Source organism: Haematobia irritans, chromosome 1, assembly GCF_050003625.1.
Source record: "Haematobia irritans isolate KBUSLIRL chromosome 1, ASM5000362v1, whole genome shotgun sequence".
Classification (NCBI taxonomy): Eukaryota; Metazoa; Arthropoda; class Insecta; order Diptera; family Muscidae; genus Haematobia; species Haematobia irritans.
Window position 1 is genome coordinate 138732317 of NC_134397.1, and position 21684 is coordinate 138754000.

The 21684-nt window shown below is 31.8% G+C and overlaps 1 protein-coding gene across 5 annotated transcripts in view; it reads left to right on the forward strand.

Moving 5' to 3' along the window:
- Window positions 1-8107: 8107 nt before the first annotated feature.
- Window positions 8108-21684, forward strand: part of Ctns (lysosomal cystine transporter cystinosin) — a 70137-nt gene continuing 56560 nt past the window's right edge. For 3 of the 5 annotated variants that reach the window (XR_012718224.1, XM_075291762.1, XM_075291763.1), the window contains exon 1: window positions 8147-8412. The gene's annotated coding sequence lies outside the window, so the exon portion shown is untranslated. Of the gene's footprint in view, window positions 8413-21684 lie in introns of all 5 variants that reach the window. The other 2 variants (XM_075291759.1, XM_075291760.1) reach the window with 2 other exon arrangements.

Here is a 21684-nt window from a genome sequence, read left to right on the forward strand (position 1 = left end):
CAAAAATTTATACAGAAATAAAATTTTAACAAAATTTTCTATAGAAATAAACTTTTGACAAAATTTTCTATAGAAATAAAATCTTGGTAGATTATTTTTGGCTCGAGGGGCAACCATGATTAAGAACCGAATAAAATTTGAACAAAATCTTCTATAGAAATACAATTTTGACAAAATATTCTATAGAAATAAAATTTTGACAATGATGAAAATTTTATTATGAACCGAATAAAATTTTAACAAAATTTTCTATAGAAATAAAATTTTGACAAAATTTTCTATAGAAATAAAATTTTGGTAGATTATTTTTGGCTCTAGTGGCAACCACGATTATGAACCGATATGGACCAATTTTTGTGTGATTGGACCAATTTTGCTATGGTTGTTAGCGACCATATACTAACACTACGTTCCTAATTTGAACCGGATCGGATGAATTTTGCTCCTCCAAGAGGCTCCGGAGGTCAAATCTGGAGAACGTTTTATATGGGGCTATATATAATTATGGACCGATATGGACCAATTCTGCCACGGTTGTTAAAGATCATATACTAACACCATGTTCCAAATTACAACCGGATTGGATGAAATTTGCTTCTCTTGGAGACTTCGCAAGCCAAATCTGGGGATCGGTTTATATGGGGGCTATATATAATTATGAACCAATGTGGACCAATTTTTGCATGGTTGTTAGAGACCATATACCAATATCATGTACCAAATTTCAGGCGGATCGGATGAAATTTGCTTCTCTTTAAGGCTCCGCAACCCAAATCTGGGGATCGGTTTATATGGGGGCTATATATAATTATGGACCGATGTGGACCAATTTTGGTACGGTTGTTAGAGACCATATACCAATACCATGTACCAAATTTCAGCCGGATCGGATGCAATTTGCTTCTCTTTGAGGCTTCGCAAGCCAAATCTGGAGATCGGTTTATATGGGGTCTATATATAATTATGGACCGATGTGGACCAATTTTTGCATGGTTGGTAGAGACCATATACCAACATCATGTACCAAATTTCAGCCAGATCGGATGAAATTTGCTTCTCTTTGAGGCTCCGCAAGCGAAATCAGGGGATCGGTTTATATGGGGGCTATATATAATTATGAACCGATGTGGACCAATTTTTGCATGATTGTTAGAGACCATATACAAACACCATGTACCAAATTTCAGCCGGATCGGATGAAATATGCTTCTCTTAGAGACTCCACAAGCCAAATCTGGGGGTCCCTTTATATGGGGGCTATACGTAAAAGTGGACCGATATGGCCCATTTTCAATACCATCCGACCTACATCGATAACAACTACTTGTGCCAAGTTTCAAGTCGATAGTTTGTTTCGTTCGGAAGTTAGCGTGATTTCAACAGACGGACGGACGGACGGACGGACGGACGGACGGACATGCTTAGATCGACTCAGAATTTCACCACGACCCAGAATATATATACTTTATGGGGTCTTAGAGCAATATTTCGATGTGTTACAAACGGAATGACAAAGTTAATATACCCCCATCCTATGATGGAGGGTATAAAAATATTATTAATTTCAGAAAATTTTAACTAAACTGTATTACAAACTCCGATATCACGCCGATTTCACAAAAGAAAAGTAAATATGTTTTGACAAGTTCAAGAACATTTGTATACCCACCAACATAGAATGGTATAATAAGTTTGTGATTCCGTTTGTAACACATCGAAATATCGATTTCCTACTGTATAAAGTATATATATTCTTGATCAGGGAGAAATTCTAAGACGACATAACCATGTCCGTCTGTCTGTTGTAATCACGCTCCAGCTTTCAATAATGGCGCTATCGACCTGAAATTTGGCGCAGATTCGGTTTTTGTTTGCAGGCAGGTCAAGTTCGAAGATGGGCGGTCCAGGTTTTGATATAGTTCCCATATAAACAGACCTCCCGATTTGGGGTCTTAGGCTTATAGAATCCGCGGTTTTTATCCACTTTGTCTGAAATTGGAAATCTAGAGGTATTTTAGGACCACAAAGAGGTGTGCCAAAAATGCTGAGGTCCATATTTTGGTATAGCCCCCATATAGACCGATCTCCCGATATTAATTTTGGGCTTCTAGAATCCGTAGTTTTTATCCAATTTACCTGAAATTGAAAATCTATAGGTATTTTAAGACAACAAAGAAGTATGCCAAAATGCTGAGTATGGGTCTATGTTGTGGTATATCTCCAATATAGACCGATCTCCAGATTTTACTTCTTGGGCTTATAGAAATCGTAGTTTTTATCCAATTTGCCTGAAATTGGAAATCTAGAGGTATTGTAGGACAATTAAGAGGTGCGGTGAAAATGGTGAGTATCGGTCAATGTTTTAGTATAGCCCGCATATAGATTTTTCTTTTTGGGCTTGTAGAAACCGTAGTTGTCCAATTTGCCTGAAATTTAAAATCTTCAGGTTTTTTAAGACTATAAATAGGTGTGCAAGAAATGATTTTATTGTTTGAGATTCTTGAAACCGTAGATTTTATCCGATTTGCCTGAAATTTGAAATCTAGAACTATTTTATCGGTCCTTGGGTTTCTAGAAACCGTAGTTTTTATCCGATTTGCATGCAATTGTAAATATACTGCAATTTTAGACTCAAAAAAAAACGTGGATTTAGTTTTTATCGATTCATTTGAAAGGCCTCCATATAGACCGATTTCACTTCTTGAGGGTATAGAAGGCGCACTGATCATGAAAATTGCTTGAAACTGAATGTAAAATTTCCAGATTTTACTTCTCGTAATCATTTAAATAATGGAGGTGAAAATCTACAGATTTTAGATTCCAAATCAAGGCGTTATTTCATCATTTTCTTGCACACATAAAAGAGATGTTAACGATTCCTCTAAAACTCAAACAAAAATGGTTCTTATAAATCCAGAATCTGATATAGTCTTCATAGGTAAAATCTTTAAATTTATCTTTGGGAAGTGTTCTGGTTGAGCTGCTCTGCTTGGAAGAATATCTGTCATCAAAACCTCCTGAAATTTTAAAGGAAACTATATCACGGAAAATTTCTCAAAACATATTTCTATAAACTAAAATAGAGTTCAATTGTCTTTAGTGCCATATGGTTTTTGTTTTTGAGTGTGGTAACTATTATTATTATTATTGAGTCGCACTTAGCCAATATAGTCGGCGGTGGCATGTAATGACAATAATTTGCAAACTTCGGGGGCCCTACCGAGCGACTCAATCTCTGCAAGGGGTTTTTGTAAAACAAGAAGTATGTTCGACCGGGCCGAATCTTAAATACCCACCACCATGAATCAAATATAATAGTTTACTTTGAAAACGCTTAGTCGTGGAGGGTTACTTGATAATATATAGAATTTCAGGGGGTTTGGTGACAGATATTCTCCCAAGCAGATAAGTTCAACCAGTACGATACCGAAGATAAATTTAAAGATTCTACCTATGAAGACTAGACCAGATTCTGGATTTATAAGAACTAATTTTGTTTGAGTTTTAGAGAAAACAAAAACATATCGTATAATTGATGAAAGAAAGCCTTGATCTAAAATCTTAAGTTTGTAGATTTTATCGGGAGATCGGGGCTATACCAAAACCTGGCTCGACATATTTGTGGTCCTAAAATACCTCTAGATTTCCAATTTCAGGCATATTCTTCCATATTCTTCCAGCCCAAGAAATAAATTTGGGAAGTAGGTCTATACCAAAACATGGACCAATAACATACTTGCGTAAAAACTACGAATTCTGGAAGACCAAAATGTATAGGCGAGAGATCACCCTATATGGGGGCTATACCCAAACATGGACCAATAAGCACCATTTTTGGCACACATGGTTGATGGTTCTAAAATATCGTACCTCTAGAGTTCCAATTTCAGGCAAATTGGATGAAAACTACGGATCTTAGAAACCCAAGATGTAAAGTCGGGAGATCGGTCTATATGGGGGCTACACCAAAACATCGACAGATACACCCCATTTGCGACACTCCTATTTGTGGTCCCAAAATACCTCTAGATTTTCAATTTCAAGAAAATGGGATAGTAAATACAGTTTCTAGATGCCCAAGAAGTAAAATCGGGAGATCGGTCTATATGGGGGCTATACCAAAAGATGGGGCAATATGCGCCATTTTCGCTACACCAATTTTTGGTACAAAAATACCTCTAGATTTCAAATTTCAGGTAAATCGGATTGATAATACGGTTTCCAGAAGTCCCAGAAATAAAATCGGGAGATCTGTCTATATGGGGGCTATATCAAAACATGGACCGATACGCCCCATTTTTGACACACCTATTTTTGGTCCTAGGATACCTTTAGATTTCCAATTTCAGGCAAATTGGATAAAAACTACGGTTTTTTATAAGCCCAAGACCCCAAATCGGAAGGTCGGTTTATATGGGGACTATATGAAAACTTGGACCGATATAGCCCATCTTCGAACTTGACCTGCCTGCAAACAAAAAACGAATCTGTGCCAAATTTCAGGATGATAGCGTCATTTTTGAAGGCTGTAGCGTGATTACAACAGACAGACAGACGGACATGCTTATGTCGTCTTAAAATTTCTCCCTGATCAAGAATATATATACTTTATATAGTCGGAAATCGATATTTCGATGTGTTACAAACGGAATGACAAACTTAGTATACCCCGTCACCATTCTATGGTGGTGGGTATAACAAAATGGATCCAACACTAACAGCCTTTTTCTGTATGTCGAATGAGCTGTATTGATCGACTGAAATGCATAGAAACTGATTTTTGGTTATAAATTCAGCTGTTTGTCTCCATTTCAGTCGATCGATAGAGCTCGTTCGACATACAGAAACAGGGTGTAAGATTCGGAAATAGCTTTCTGTACAAGGCGCTGGTCAAATTTATGACCAGAGAATGAAGCCGCCCCATTTTTGTCGACGGCGGCTGATACTAAATTTTTGTCTCCGTCGGTGGCGGCTTGACTGCTAAGCCGGTGTTTGTCTATTTGGCGGCTGACAATTATCCATTAAAAATCAATTTAAACCAACCAATCGGAAATAAAATTTACAAAATGTTAAGCAAAAAATACAACAATTATTAATACATTTTCCGATATAAATCACTATGTTTGATTATATGGCGGGTAAATTTGAGTTCAGATGAGTCGACAGGCAAAAAATGGTCGGTGGCAGTTAAAATCAGCGGCGTGTCTCGGCGGCTTGATCCTCTGCTTATGACATGGTAACATGTTTACTCGATTTTACAAAATTTCTGTTGTTAAGTCATTCAGCATTTTAGTTTGTAAAATTTAAGAAAATTAATTATGTACATATTACCACAATAAAGAACACGTCGTTCTTCGACGCAAAGTTGACTGATTTATTTTATTCTTAAATAAAAGTATTTGTATTTGTAAAACTATTTTTTATATTCCGAATCATTAAAACTGGCGCCAAACCCTTAAGAGGTCTATACAAAATTATGTAACGGTTAGTTATAGAATACATTTATTTAAATGTGGCAATAATATTAAAATGCCCGACGCCATGTAAACAAATCATTCGTATTGTATTGGTGAATAACTAAATAAAATATACTTTAATAAATGAGCCTAATATACATAAAATAATCCAGAATCTGACAATTTTGTTGTCTATATATTATTGAATGTATTTATTTTAGAGAAGCTCGGAGTCAATACCATAATCCTTAAGGAAAGGTCCCGGAGTCAATACAATAATCTTTATGGGATGATCTCGCAGTAAAGGATAGGGAAGGTGAAAACATGTGGATGCAAGTAAATTTTTGTTTGATTTTGCAAAATATTTCCCTCCATATAAGAGCTATTTCAGTAACTCTTCTCTCTAGAAGGTTATTCCATTTCTTTTTATTCTGTAATTTCCTCAATATACATATGGCATAAGAACTATGTTCAAAAGGAAATTTATTGGGGCTACTAACAACCACAGACTTTTGAAGTCTATGGTCACATTGCAATTTTTTGGAGATGTAGTAAGTTTCCCTTAATGATGCTAGCTAAAATCAACTTTTTAAAATTTCAACAATTGAAGGGATATTTTTACACACAAAAAAATTAATTTAGTTTTAAAATAAAATATTTCTTTGGAAGAAAATATTTTTTTCATTCCAACCAATTTGCTTTGGTTCAAAGATGTGTATCCTAAATTTGATGAAAAAATTTAAATTGAGCCAGTATCTATCATATATGGTCGAACTTAAACCAGATCGGGTGAAATTTGGTCCTCCAGTTAAAATACACGATTCTTTCTCAAAAACTACCATAAAAAGACGACAATTCGCATAGAACAAAATCCAAAATTGTAAAAAGATAAAGTTGGTTTATCTTTATTTGGAAAACTCTAAAATTTGTTAAGTAGATCGTTTGACTACAATCTGAAGTGGGAGCTTCAAAAAAAAAAACACGAAAAGTTTATGGTCCTCAAATTTGGGGATTGTTCAAAATTTTAATTCAATAGAAAATTTTGTCAAAATTTTATTTCTATAGAAAATTTTGTCAAAATTTTATTTCTGTAGAAAATTTTGTCCAAATTTTATTTCAATAGATCATTTTGTCAAAATTTTATTTCTATAAAAAAGTTTTGTCAACATTTTATTTCTATAGAAAATTTTGTCAAAAGAGGGTCAAGAAGTCAAATTTGGGGATTGTTCAAAATTTTAATTCAATAGAAAATTTTGTCAAAATTTTATTTCTATAGAAAATTTTGTCAAACTTTTATTTCTATAGAAAATGTTGTCAAAATTTTATTTCTATAGAAATTTTGTCAAAATTTTATTTCTATAGAAATTTTGTCAAAATTTTATTTCTATAGAAATTTTGTCAAAATTTTATTTCTATAGAAATTTTGTCAAAATTTTATTTCTATAGAAAATGTTGTCAAAATTTTATTTCTATAGAAATTTTGTCAAAATTTTATTTACATAGAAATTTTGTCAAAATTTTATTTCTATAGAAAATTTTGTCAAAATTTTATTTCTATTTTATTTCTATAGAAAATTTTGTCAAATTTTTGTTTCTATTGAAAATTTTGTTAAAATTTTATTTCTATACAAAATTTTGTCAAAATTTTATTTCTATAAAAAATTTTGTCAAAATATTATTTCTATAGAAAATTTTGCCAAAATTTTATTTCTATAGAAGATTTTGTCAAAATTTGTTTTTATTAAAAATTTTGTCAAAATTTCATTCCTATAGAACATTTTATCAAAATTTTATTTCTATAGAAAATTTTGTCAAAAAATTTTTCTATAGAAAATGTAGTCAAAATTTCGTTCCTATAGAAAATTTTGTCAAAAATTTTTCCTATAGAAAATATTGTCAAAATTTTATTTCAATAGAAAATTTTGTCAAAATTTTATTTCTACTTGTGAAGTGCATCTTAGTTGGAGCGAAATATTTTGTAAAATCTATTAAAATATCAAGAATTGTATCAATCTACCAAGAAGTAAAAAATCTACCATTTTTGGTAGAATCTTACCAGCTGTGGCAACCGTGCTAAGAATGTAAATACTTTATGGGGTCTATGATCAACATTTCGATGAGTTACAAACGGAATGACAAAGTTAGTGTATTTTATGGAGGAGGGTAGAGAAATGTATGTCACAAACATGATACAATAAGTACACAAAAAAATCTGATTCAACCACGAAATTAATTGATCTAATTAATTTTTTAATTAATTAATAGATCCAATTAATTTTCAATCACAGAAATGATAGTATCAATTAAAAACTGAATTGATCCAATTAAAAAATTAATTGATGCTATAAATTTTTGTGATTGATTTTTGTTTCAATTAAAAAATTTGTTGAATCAATATTAAATGAATATTTTTTAAAACTCAATTAAAATTTTAATTGGACAAATTTTCGTGAAATGTTTTTCCGTGTATTTTTTTCTCTACGTGTACTATGCTACAATACAAAATATACAAATGTTACAATTTGAAACAGATGCAACCAATCATTTTTTGCGAACCACCCTACTATTGATTGCAATATTCGCTCATTCGATCAGCCTCTCTTCAACGAAGTAAGCGCTTGGGCAGAATGCATGGCACTTGTTTGAAGTTTGTTGGAACTACGAATGATTCCCGATTTTCAGTTGTTTACAACACGTCAAAGTGTGCGTTCGTTCACCTAAACTTGAGGTTCGTGGATTATTGCTTTATCGCTAATTATAACGGATATCTTAATATACTACGTTAATATAACATTAATGCTTATGGAGAAAACTACGGAAAAAAATTAACAATAAACGCTCGTATTTCGCACAATACATTTATTACACGCTTCTTTAAACAATAAATATACAATACAAAAAAGTGCATAAACCAATATAATAAATATATATAAAAAAACAAGTGTTTATTTTAAAGGTACATAAATATTTGTGAAAACGATATCCGTAATTTAAATTCATTTTTGAAATAAAAAATTCACTCGAAATGATACAAAAAAAAATTGTATAAAAAAGGGAAATACTTAAAAATATAAAAATTTTGCCGCACTACCCTAAATATATGATCTAGATTTATATTAAAATCTGCTATTAATTTTCGACAACATTTTGAATTATGAAAATTCAAATACGATTGTACAGGTTATTACCATATCATTGGTACAACGAAACATTTTCATTAAGACAATGGAAATGTTCGTTAATAGTACGAAGCGTTTCGTTGTTATAATTCGTTATAATAACGAAAATTTCCGTTATATCAATGAATTTGTTTCATTGCCTAAAATTTAATGACACATTTCATTAATATAACGAAACTTTTTCTATCAGTGTAAAATGTTAATAAACTAGCATAACATGTTTGGGACATATATGTTAATATTTTAAAACATATTATCTTTGGGACATAAAATGTTTGTAAAAATAAACAAGTTTACTTAAATTGAAAGATTTTGACCTTTCCTTAAGGTTTTTGATATTGAAAAAGATAAAAATAATAAAGTCATTTTCTAGAGAATGATCTATAAATTAAAAAAAAAGGATATAGATCTCATTTATCGAATTGTCGTTCTCTGCGATACATCAACAAAGGTATTGTTTGTTTTTCTTTACATTTTTCTTACAATCAAAGACATACAACTTTAACGGGGGGACGCAAATTCGTGTCCTAAAATTTAAAGGAATGATTATTAACTTTATGAAAAATTCTTTATTTTAAAGAAATTTGTCCTTAATATTGTGTTAATTGCATATCCTAAAATTTATGTTGCATAATCTTTCATATTTTTTCAGTGCAACTAGATCCATAATATGAGAACCAAAGTTAACTAGCCTTATGATGTTGAGATATTTTTTCTTAGTTTTTAGCTTCTATTGATTGATCTCATACTCTTACGTGGTCAGTATAATACATTTGCCTTTTACATTGTAGTGAAATCAAAAATTTCTTTAGATTCAAATCACTGTTCCATAAACCAGATCAAAAGAAAAAAAATGCTGACAAATGAATTGGTCTCCAAGTACTTGAATTTGTTAATATTAAATATGATATAGGCCAATATAAGTATAAATAAATATTGCTTTAATATTTAATTTCTGTTTGAAACGATGTCAACTAAACTATAAGTGTAACTTAACCAATATAAAAATATTTTTGTTAAATTCAATACACTTTCCTATATAATAATATGCTGATAAAAAGAATACATTTTACACTGTGAACATTTGGTGGTGATTTTATAAAGTGTTGGACTCTGAAAAGATACTGTATGAATTATTTAATTTCTGCTAAATGACATTTTAAACATAAAAACTCATATATTTTTATACCCTCCACCATAGGATGGGGGGTATATTAACTTTGTCATTCCGTTTGTAACACATCGAAACATTGCTCTAAGACCCCATAAAGTATATATTCTTGGTCGTGGTGAAATTCTGAGTCGATCTGAGCATGTCCGTCCGTCTGTTAAAATCACGCTAACTTCCGAACGAAACAAGCTATCGACTTGAAACTTGGCACAAGTAGTTGTTATTGATGTAGGTCGGATGGTATTGCAAATGGGCCATATCGGTCCACTTTTACGTATAGCCCCCATATAAACGGACCCCCAAATTTGGCTTGCAGACTCTCTAAGAGAAGCAAATTTCATCCGAAACCGGTCCATAATTATATATAGGCCCCATATATATCGATCCCCAGATTTGACCTCCGGATCCTCTTGGAAGAGCAAAATTCATCCGATCTGGTTGAAATTTGGTACGTGGTGGTAGTATATGATATTTAACAACCATGCAGGAATTGGTTAATATCAGTCCATAATTATATATAGCTCCCATATAAACCGATCTCCAGATTTGACCTCCGGTGGAGAAGCAAAATTCATCCGATCTGGTTGAAATTTGGTACGTGGTGGTAGTATATGATATTTAATAACCATGCCAAAAGTGGTCCATATCAGTCCATAATCATATATAGCCCCCATATAAACCGATCCCGAGATTTGATTTTGGAGCCGCTTGGAGGAACAAATTTCATCCGAGTCAGTTGAAATTTGGTACATTGTGCCAGTATATGGCCGTTAACAACCATGCCAAACTAGGTCCATATCGGTCTATAGTTATATATAGCCCTCAGATAAATCGATGCCCATAAGCGTAGGAAGGCCTCTGAGGAGGGGGCTTAGACCCCCCAGAAAAAATTTAGCCCCCCCCAGAATTTGAAAACCTATTTACGATTTTCCATTGTTTTTATATAATATTAAACAAGTCAAAACAACCGCACAAAGTTCCGCTAAAGACTTTCATGGTAGCAGTTGCCGATGGCAATATATATATATATATTTTTTTTTTTTAATCAAGTGAATTATTATAAGTGAATGTTTGAAGTCTGATATTTATGAAATAAAACTGTGGTTGAACTTATGATTTAAATTCCAAATTTTATGTTTAGTTTAATAACTAAACTACCTTTATTATTTTGTTTAGTCAGAGTTTTGTCGATTTAATTTAAAAAAATATTAAACGATATTAAAACTATTCTTGCATAAATGAATATCTTAATAACGCTGCAAAAAAAATCGCCAAAAAATAGTAAAACTGTTCTTTTTATGTTCGGAAGTGGTGCAAAATTGGCGCAGAAACGATGAACTTAAATGAATAGGACGGATGCCCACTATTTCAACTTGCTGTGAATTTGCATCATTTTTAAGGTGTGATCAGAATTCAGTGTGAATTAAAAATTTTTGTGATATTTTCCCAAATAAATAATGTGAAATGGGAACGTTTGACCTAAAATATTTTCAAAATTTCGCAATTTTTCTAGAATGTAATTTGCATTTTGTCGACATACTTTAAATAATTTGCCTTTAAAGTTGTGCCTTTTAACAACTCCCAATTTTTTGTGGAACTACTTTTAGTTGCTTTATTATAAATTAATTGTCTAGTTAAGCTGAAGCCTGAGTTTTTATTTATTTTTATAAAATAAAACATTAATTGACCCCATCTTCAGTCCATTAATTTTTAGCTAGGGGGGGCTATAGCCCCCCCTATGAAAATTGTCTAGCTACGCTAATGTCGATGCCCAATCACACTGAAATTGGTCCATATCAAGTTCATAATTGTATATAGTCCCCACATAAGCGACACCTATATTACAATTCTGGTAGAAGTTTCTACGCAATGTTTTGTGGAACTACTTTTAGTTGCTTTATTATAAATTAATTGTCTAGTTAAGCTGAAGCCTGAGTTTTTATTTATTTTTATAAAATAAAACATTAATTGACCCCATCTTCAGTCCATTAATTTTTAGCTAGGGGGGGCTATAGCCCCCCCTATGAAAATTGTCTAGCTACGCTAATGTCGATGCCCAATCACACAGAAATTGGTCCATATCAAGTTCATAATTGTATATAGCCCCCACATAAGCGACACCTATATTACAATTCTGGTAGAAGTTTCTACGCAATCCATGGTGGAAGGTACATAAGATTCGGCCTGGCCGAACTTACGGCCGTATATACTTGTTACACACTCTTTTTTTCAATTTCAACAATAAGTAATTATTCCATATTTACATCGTGTCCATCAAATGTACAAACGCAGACAACATGTAACTGCAAATAAAAATAAATGATCCATATATCAAAATGCAGAACAAAAAACAGGTACATTTTTTCAATTACACTTTCCTTTTTTTATGTTCACATAAAACCAAGTGCCACTTCTGAATAAATAAATTAACACAAAACACAGTAAATCAGTATTCTCCGTCCATTCCAAGAAACAATCAACACACGACTGACGCGCAAAATGAAAATCGTGTGTACCTGCTCAATGTTTTTATAAAATTCTTTTCGCTGCAAAAACGTTAAAAAATTAAATGGTCACGAAAATACTATAAATGGTCTTTATGGCCATGTAATGGTTCTAGGCATGTCTATACTTAACCTATAAAAATACTTTTTCCCTTGTAAAAAAGTAAAACATTGAATGGCCAGATACATGATTTTCCCGACCATTTAATGGTCTCAAATTCTATCATTTAAATGATAGAACATGTTTGCGGTATTTGAGAACCATTCAAATGCTTATTGCCACCATACATTTTTCTCCGCTCGAAAACTATTTTTACAAAGACAAAATACATGGTTTTCGCGGCAATTACATGCTCTAGATATTAAATGGATGCGGCAACCATGTCCAAACATGTTTTTTTTTGTGCATGTATAATTGAGCATTTATTTAATTATTTTCATAAATTTGAATTAAATCGGTTTGAAAATTTGTTCACATATTTGCATTTGAGAAAATCTATCAACTCTGAACGATATCGTCGATATTGGTGTAAACAAAAACAAAATTTTTATATCAGAATCTCAGTCCATTTCGTTGATATATCCAGAGATGGAATATTCCTCCTCACACATGTTTCAAGAGCATAATGTTATGTTTGGAAGGGGATTATGTAACATGTCTGCCGTAACCGTATTATACTTGCAGTCAATCAGCTCTATTTATAGAGCACAATATTGGGAACACACACAGCCGATTTAATGAAACTTTATTTGAAGCAATAAAACCGCTTTAGTTGGTCCCTTCGTAGAAACGACAACTTTATTTACTTATTTAAGCATATCCTGTACAACAAGATTAAAGTCTTATAATTAAAGTACAGGAATTTTAATAAAAAACAATATCCGTTATAAATGTAAAAAGCAAAAATGAATCATGATAATAATAATAATAATATTATAATACAAAACAACACAATATCCGTTATAAATTTAAAAAAGCTAAAAGGAAACACGATAGTAATAATAATGTATATTAAAACATAAAGAAATGATTACAAAATTTTTATAAAAATGAAAATGAAAATATGTTTAAAATTAAAATTTAATTGAAAGGTTTACAACTTTTGGGAACGGAAATAATGTAAGTTTACATATATATACGTATTCCAAAAATTTTCGTAAAATTTCAAACGAATGTTCGACATTGAATTGTACTAAATTGAATTTTGACTACAAAACCACAAATTGTGTTTTATTTAAAGATAGGTACTATGTTTGATTTCCGAGCCGAAAAGCAGTTTTTCCCACGGTTACTCAGATTTTGAAATATGAAATTGTCCACAATCAATTCTTTAAAACTTTTCTATCTATTGTATCTATTATATATAATCGTCGTCATACATAATTTTAAACTTATATTTTAGAGTTTGGGTGGCTTTATGTCGTAAGGTGGTTATTATACTCTAAGACATAAAGCCAGAAAAAAAAACAGGGATGTGATAAAAATAAAAGTTCTAAAAAGCGGTGTAACCTTTGCTTCTAATCTTTCTTATTGGCTTTAAAGAAATCAGAAAATAAAACTCTTTTTTCAAAGTAATCCCAACCAAACTAGAAATATTACTAAGTTGTGTTGGGATTTTTATTATGTACTGCTAAGAAATTAGGTGAGGCAATTTAACGAAATAAGAAGAAGTTTTTAATCGTTTAATTGTGCCTATTAACATAATTAAATGATCGAAAAGTTCTTAGCAATGTAATAGCACTTTTAGTGGCATAGTCATGATGATTAGATATTGGCTATAAAACAAGAATAGGATTGATTAAAAAGAAACTGATTAGTGTTTATAATAATATTCATTATATTTTAGAATTTTTCTAGATAATTATAAATTCGTTACGTTACGTTACGTTGTGTTTTTTGTGACACATGTATCTTTCGTTACTGTCCAAATCCTTGTAATTTCAAACTATATCAGAGCACCCCAATTTTATCAAAATTTTTAACAAATTTTAAGTACATAGAAAAAAAGTACAAAGAAAAACTGTTTTATTGAAAGAATGAACTATGTCGTAAGAAAATTTAACTAAATTATACTTCAGATTTTGAGATTTCCACAAAGCGTTGCTAAAACCTGGAACATTTAGTGCCCTTATGTACTTTTTAAGTACAACTCACGAAATTAAACCCTCTGATTGAATAACAAATGAACTAAAAGTAAAAAAAAAAATATCATCGTCTCCAAACAATAAGCCGATATGAACTGCTTTAGTTCATATTGAACTTATGTGTACGGTCATTGAACTTTATACCCACGTTTGGTTAATAATATTTTTGAGACATACTTAAAACAAGTATATACGGCCATAAGTTCGGCCAGGCCGAACCCTCCACCATGGATTGCGTAGAAACTTCTACGAAAGACTGTCATCCACAATTGAATTACTTGGGATGTGATAATACTTACCGATAGCAAGGTATCTCAAAACTTCCTGGTATATATTAGACAAAACAGGTGTATATAGGTAAGTCTTCAAATAATTACGAACCGATATGGACTTTTGCGCGTTAATTAGAGAGCCAGAATTGAAATATGGGGGTCGTTTTATATGTGGGCTATATACAATTATGAACCGATATGGACCAAATTTTGTGTAATTGGGGATCGGTTTATCTGAGGACTACACTGAAAAAACAGTGAACCCACCAGGAAGAAAACTTTCGGTTAATTTTAGAAAATTTTGAAAATTTGTAGAAAATGTTAACTAAACAGTATTACAAGCGTTGGCATCACGCCGATGTCATAAAAATAAGTACATATTTTTCGACAAATTCAAGAAAATTTATTAGACATAACTAAGTTTTTTCACTTGTTAAAGAAAATTTTGTAGTTTGAAGGAAAAACTTGGAGTTCAAAATTGCAAGAATGTCTTTAGTGACATACGAAGTTCATGATAGACGCATTTTTGATAAAATTTACAAATTTATAGAAATTCTGAACTATTTTGTGGAAGACACGAATTTAGTTCATCTTTATACTTCATTGGAGTATATTTTTTTCCTCGGGTTTAGTTAATTTAACTAACGCACACAAAAAATTATTAGAGTAAAGAAAACTTTCTCTAAACATAATAATTCCATGAACTAAAATAAAGTTAAATTGGCTTTAGTGAAATAGAGAGTTCACTTTTTTTGAGTGTATATATAACTATAGACCGATATGGACCTAGATAGGCATGGTTGTTAACGGCCATATAATAGCCAAATGTACCAAATTTCAACGAAATCGGATGAAATTTGCTCCTCCAAGAGGCTCCAATACCAAATATGAGGATCGGTTTATATGGGGGCTATATATGATTATGGTCTGATATGGACTAATTTTGGCATGGTTATTAAAGACCATGATGAATTTTGGGAGCTATATATAATTATGGACCGATATGAACCACATTTGGCATGGTTGTTAGCGACCATATACTAACACAACGTATCAAAATTCAGCCGAATCGGACGAAACTTTCTCCTCCAAGAGGCTGCGGAGGTTAAATCTGGGAATCGGCTTATATAATTATGGACCGATATAGACCAATTTTTGCATGGTTGGTAGAGACCATATACTAACACCACGTATAAAATTTCAACTGGAACGGATGAATTTTGCTCCTACTAGAGGCTCCGAAGGTAAAATCTGGTGATCGGTTTATATGGGAGTTATATATAAGTATGGACCGATATGAACCAATTTTTGCATGGTTGTTAGAGACCATATACTAATACCACGTACCAAACTTCAACCGGATCGGATGAAATTTGTTCCTCCTAGAGCCTTCGCAAGTAAAATCTGGGGTCGGTTTATATGGGGGCTATACGTAAACGTTGTCCGATATGGCCCATTTGCAATATCACCCGACCATCATCAATAACAACTACTTGTGCCAAGTTTCAAGTCGATAGCTTGTTTCGTTCGGAAGTTAGCGTGATTTCCAGAGACGGACGGACAGCCGGACAGACGGACGGACATAGCTAGATCTCAGAATTTCACCACGACCCAGAATATATACTTTATGGGGTCTTAGACCAATATTTCGATGTGTTACAAACGGAATGAAAAAGTGAATGTGCAAGCATATAATGTTCATACGAGTAAACTAGCACAACATGTTTGCAACATACATATATGTTAATATATTAGAACACATTATGTTTGGGACATAACAGTTTTCTAAATATAGTATGTTTGGATACGAAAGGCGAAACAATACAAACAATATTTTGTTTGGACAAATCCTGAAAATATATACATATGTCTGGAGCAAAATGTGTTTGGGATATATGTTGCAGAAGCGTTTTTTTTGAGGGTGTACGGATTTTTTTCGCTGTATGTTAGGCGCATGAACTGTACAAGAGTTCAAAATAGCAAAAAAGCATCACCAAAAAAGAAATGAAAATGTTCGTTTTGGATCCGGAAGTGGTGCAAAATTGACGCAGAAGCGATGAATTTAACATGGGCTTGTCATAAGACGGAAGTCCTCCATTTCAACAGCCGTTGCACTGAATTTGCATTACTTCTTTAGGTGTGATCCGAATTCAATGTTTTGGATATAAATAAAAAAATTCTGTGATATTTTGTCAAATAAGTAATTTTTATAATTATTTTATAATTTTTAATGGATTCTACGCTTGTCGGAAGCGTTTGACCTCAAATATTTTCAAAACTTCCCATTTTTTCAGATTGGATTTAGCATTTTTTTCGACAAAATTTAAATGATTTGTACCATTTTATGAGTTCTTACTCTGTTTTTTAACCTATCCCAGCAAAAAAAGCGTAGCCAAAAAAGTAATGAAAATGTTCTTTTTGGATCCGGAAGTGGTGCAAAATTGACGCAGAAGCGATAAATTTATCATGGGCTTATCATAGGATGGAAGTCCTCCATTTCAACAGCCGTTGCACTGACTTCTTTAGGTGTGATCCGAATTCAATGTTTTGAATGTAAATTAAAAAGTTCTGTGATATTTTGTCAAATAAATAAAGTAATTTATTTTCGATTTTAAAGTTTATTAAAACTAATTATTATTTTGTTTATTTTCCATTATTGGGGAAATAATCAATTGTCATTACTGGTAACGCTCGAATAACATCTCCCGAACATGTTAATTGAGATGGGTCAATTCACGATATTATATTGCGGTTCTACCAAGCTTTGGAGTTATACTTATTTGTTTTAAATATTTTCCTTGGGCATACACTTTTATTTTGAAATATTGTATTTAGAATGTATATGAATCCCAACCATTGCCTTGGAAAAGTCATACAAGGTGCACTTTCTATTTTAAAATATTTTATACATATTTGACTACACGCAAAAAAATAATTCTTTCCTCCCAAACGAAATTTTAGACAAACAAAGTTCGTTTCTCATTTGCTTTTCGCTGTAACGAAGTGTATTTGGAAGAAAAGTATATACTTTTTGTGATAAACGTTTATTCTTTTCCAGGATGTAAAAACAATTTCATAAAGACAAACTCAAAAAAAAACATTGTTTTCTTGCTAATTTCATTTTCCCTCACATCTTTCTCACATCCACGAGGTTTTTTTGTTCTTAACACCTTTTCCTGTAATATCAACAATGTAGAAGAAATTATACGATTTAATACATTTTTAAAATTTTTTTACCTTTCGCCTGGACGGAGAATCGAACCGCGGACCATGCACTTTGTAAGCCAACACACTAACCACTGAGCTATGTACCTGTTATGGTCATCAATAGATAAATGTCCATATAAGTTATAGTTATATAGCATAGCTTGCGGCGCCCACGAACCGAATGAACAAAGTTTATTTAACAGAAACAAACATTTAGTTTGGCACCGTGGAGCAGTGGTTGCTACGTCCGACTTGCATGCCAAGGGTCGTGGGTTCGATCCCTGCTTCGACCAAAGTTTTTTTGTTTTTTTTTTATTTTTACATATATTCCAGATATGTTCGGAAGATTCCGAAAAAATGTTCAACATTACATTACAGTATATTAAATTTTGAACTGTAAAATGTTTCTTATTAAAGACCTAAAGTCAGAAAAGAACAGTGTTTGATATAAACGAAATGGACTGTGTTGTTGTTTCAAAAATAACTTTTTTTATTGAAAAAATAATAGTTTTGTAACAAACGAATTTTTCTGGTGATAAAAGTTTAAAATTTTCGAAGCAATTCAAAAAACTCTAACAAAAGAAAAACGTTTTCGGTACACGTTTTCCAAACGTTTTTTTTCTTTGCGTGTATGATTACCTTTAGATATATTATTAAATGTTACATTCATGTTGTATTGCAAACCATCAAATATATACAATACAAAGTTTCATTGCATGCAATTGCAGAGCATTTGCCACAAATGCCTTTGAATAAAAATTTCCGTAAAAATACAATCAAGTTCAATAACAAACCCGGCACATATTAGGTATTTAAAATATGCATATGTTGCTCCTATTATTACATATGATATTACATTGACTCTATTTCAATAGATTTCATGTACATATGTAACATGCCCATTTTGTATAACAATTTATAAAGGTAAATGATAAAGGCAAAGCTAATTGATTTGTTACACAGCGTAAAATTGTTTATTTAATAAGAGTCACGAAAGTGCACGCTCACAAAAAATCGCTTCTGTAACATATACTCCCAAACATATTTTGCTTCAAGCATATACATTTTTGGGTATTGCTCATACATTTATATGTTTTATCTCTTCCAATATATAACATGTTTGAAAGCATATTGGTCTAAACAATATATGTTTGGGTAGTCTAAGTTCCACACATTTTGTATTTTTGCATCCAAATTCAATAATGTTGTCTTCCAAAAAACAATATGTTATTATGTGAACATATAATATGTTTGAAAGCATTTTGCACCCAAAAATATTATATGCTTAAAAAAATTCTCCCAAACAATATTGTGCTCAAAATTTTATTTATTTATTTATATATTTACAATCATAATGAATTATGAAAATAAACAGGTAATATAGGTGCTAACAACATAGGTTTTAGACCTGAATGCTCAAAATTTTGTTTCTGCCTAATTGTATATTCCCCCACATCTTTCTCACTTCCACGAGATTTTTTAGTTCTTAGCACCTTTTTCTGTAATACAAACATTGTATTATATATATTCAATTGTATGATTTTTTTATTTTAATTTTACCTTTTGCCGGACGGGGATTCGAACAGCGGACCACACAGTTTGTAAGGATCAAAGAAGTAGCTGATCAATTGCCCAAGGAAAAATAAAATGTTAATTTTGTAATAACAAGCAAGTACCACCAACTTAATTCAATATCGCTCCCTGTTAAATAGCGCTCCAAGCTACTAAACACATATATGTTTATAGGCTATTTCTAAATTAATATATGTTTGCATCCAAGCATATTATATTTACAAACATTTTATGTCCCAAACATAATATGTTCTAACATATTAACATATATGTCCCAAACATATTATGCTAGTTTATGAACATTATATGCTTGTACTAAAAAATATTGTGTTTAAAAATTTGTGTTCCAAACATATAATGTTTATAGCCAAACATATGAAAAACAGTCTTTTTCATCCGTGTGGCTAATGAATTAATATTTACAGTGCACAATGTAATGTTGTGTGATTTTTTTATTGAAGAAGAGAAGAATATGTTCGTAAGCCAATAGTATTTACTATTGGCTTCATCTCTGCAAAAAAAAAAACATTGGAAGTTTTCCTAAACAATCACATCCAAATATATAATATACTAAATGTATGTATAATATATTGTGTGTGTTCTAATATATAAAAATAAGTCGGGGTTTTCTTTCCTGACGCTTTAACTCTAGAAGGCATGAACCGATTTCCACGTCTTTGAATTATTTGGAAAGGTTTCGAGCTCCGTAAGGTTTTGTGGCAAAGAAAATTCAAGAAAAGTTTCAACGGAAAAGCGTGAAATCTTCTTTTATTTACAACGCAATCTCTGATGCAACTCCAGAACGCACGAACCGGTATTGCATTCGTTGGAAAGGTCTCGGGCTCCGTAAGGTTTATAGCAAAGAATATTTAAGAAAAGTTTCAACGGAAAAGCGGGAAAACCTTTTTTTACATACAGCGCACATTACAAAAATTTATAATTTGAATTCATAGCAGTTGCTTTTGTTATAAAATAATTTTGGTTTTTTCACATGAAAATGTTCGGAGAATCTAGAGGTTAATAATGTAGTGAAAATATGGTACGTATTTTGATATCTGGTGGGGGACGGGGATATTCCCCTTGCCCGAATTTCTCAAAATTGGGCCAAAGTTCTCCGATGTGGGTGAAATTTCCAAGGAAAGTTAGACCCGCAACTTTATTTTTCGATATTTGGTCGCTTAGGTGGACCACCCTTTTTATACAGCAGAGAATGGGGGTCTCCCCTTGCTCTGTTTTTTAAAAATTGGGCTTATAATTTGCTTAAGATTTTCTGGGACGTCTACACAATATACGCTATATCTTTTTTCGACATTGGGAGGGAGATCTCCTCTAAAACTGAAAAAAACTACAATTCTCAAGTTTACTTAAAATTTACAAAGGCAGTAGGGGAAGGTTATGACATCAATATGCACGCAAAGAAAAAAAACGTTTGGAAAACGTGTACCGAAAACGTTTTTCTTTTGTTAGAGTTTTTTGAATTGCTTCGAAAATTTTAAACTTTTATCACCACAAAAATTCGTTTGTTACAAAATTTTTATTTTTTCAATAAAAAAAGTTATTTTTGAAACAACAACACAGTCCATTTCGTTTATATCAAACACTGTTCTTTTCTGACTTAAGGTCTTTAATAAGACACATTTTACAGTTCAAAATTTAATATAGTACAATGTAATGTTGAACATTTTTTCGGAATCTTCCGAACATATCTGGAATATATGTAAAAAAAAAAAAAAAAAAAAAAAAATTTGGTCGAAGCAGGGATTGAACCCACGACCCTTGGCATGCAAGTTGGACGTAGCAACCACTGCTCCACCGTGCCAAACTAAATGTTTGTCTCTGTTAAATAAACTTTGTTTATTCGGTTTGTGGGCGCCGCAAGCTATGCTATATAAATATAACTTATATGGATAATTATCTATTGATGACCATAACAGGTACATAGCTCAGTGGTTAGTGTGTTGGCTTACAAAGTGCATGGTCCGCGGTTCGATTCTCCGTCCAGGCGAAAGGTAAAAAAAAATTTTAAAAATGTATAAAATCGTATAATTTCTTCTACATTGTTGGTATTACAGGAAAAGGTGTTAAGAACTAAAAAATCTCGTGGATATGAGAAAGATGTGAGGAAAAATGCAGTTAGCAAGAAAACAATGTATTTTTTTTGAGTTAGTCTTTATGAAA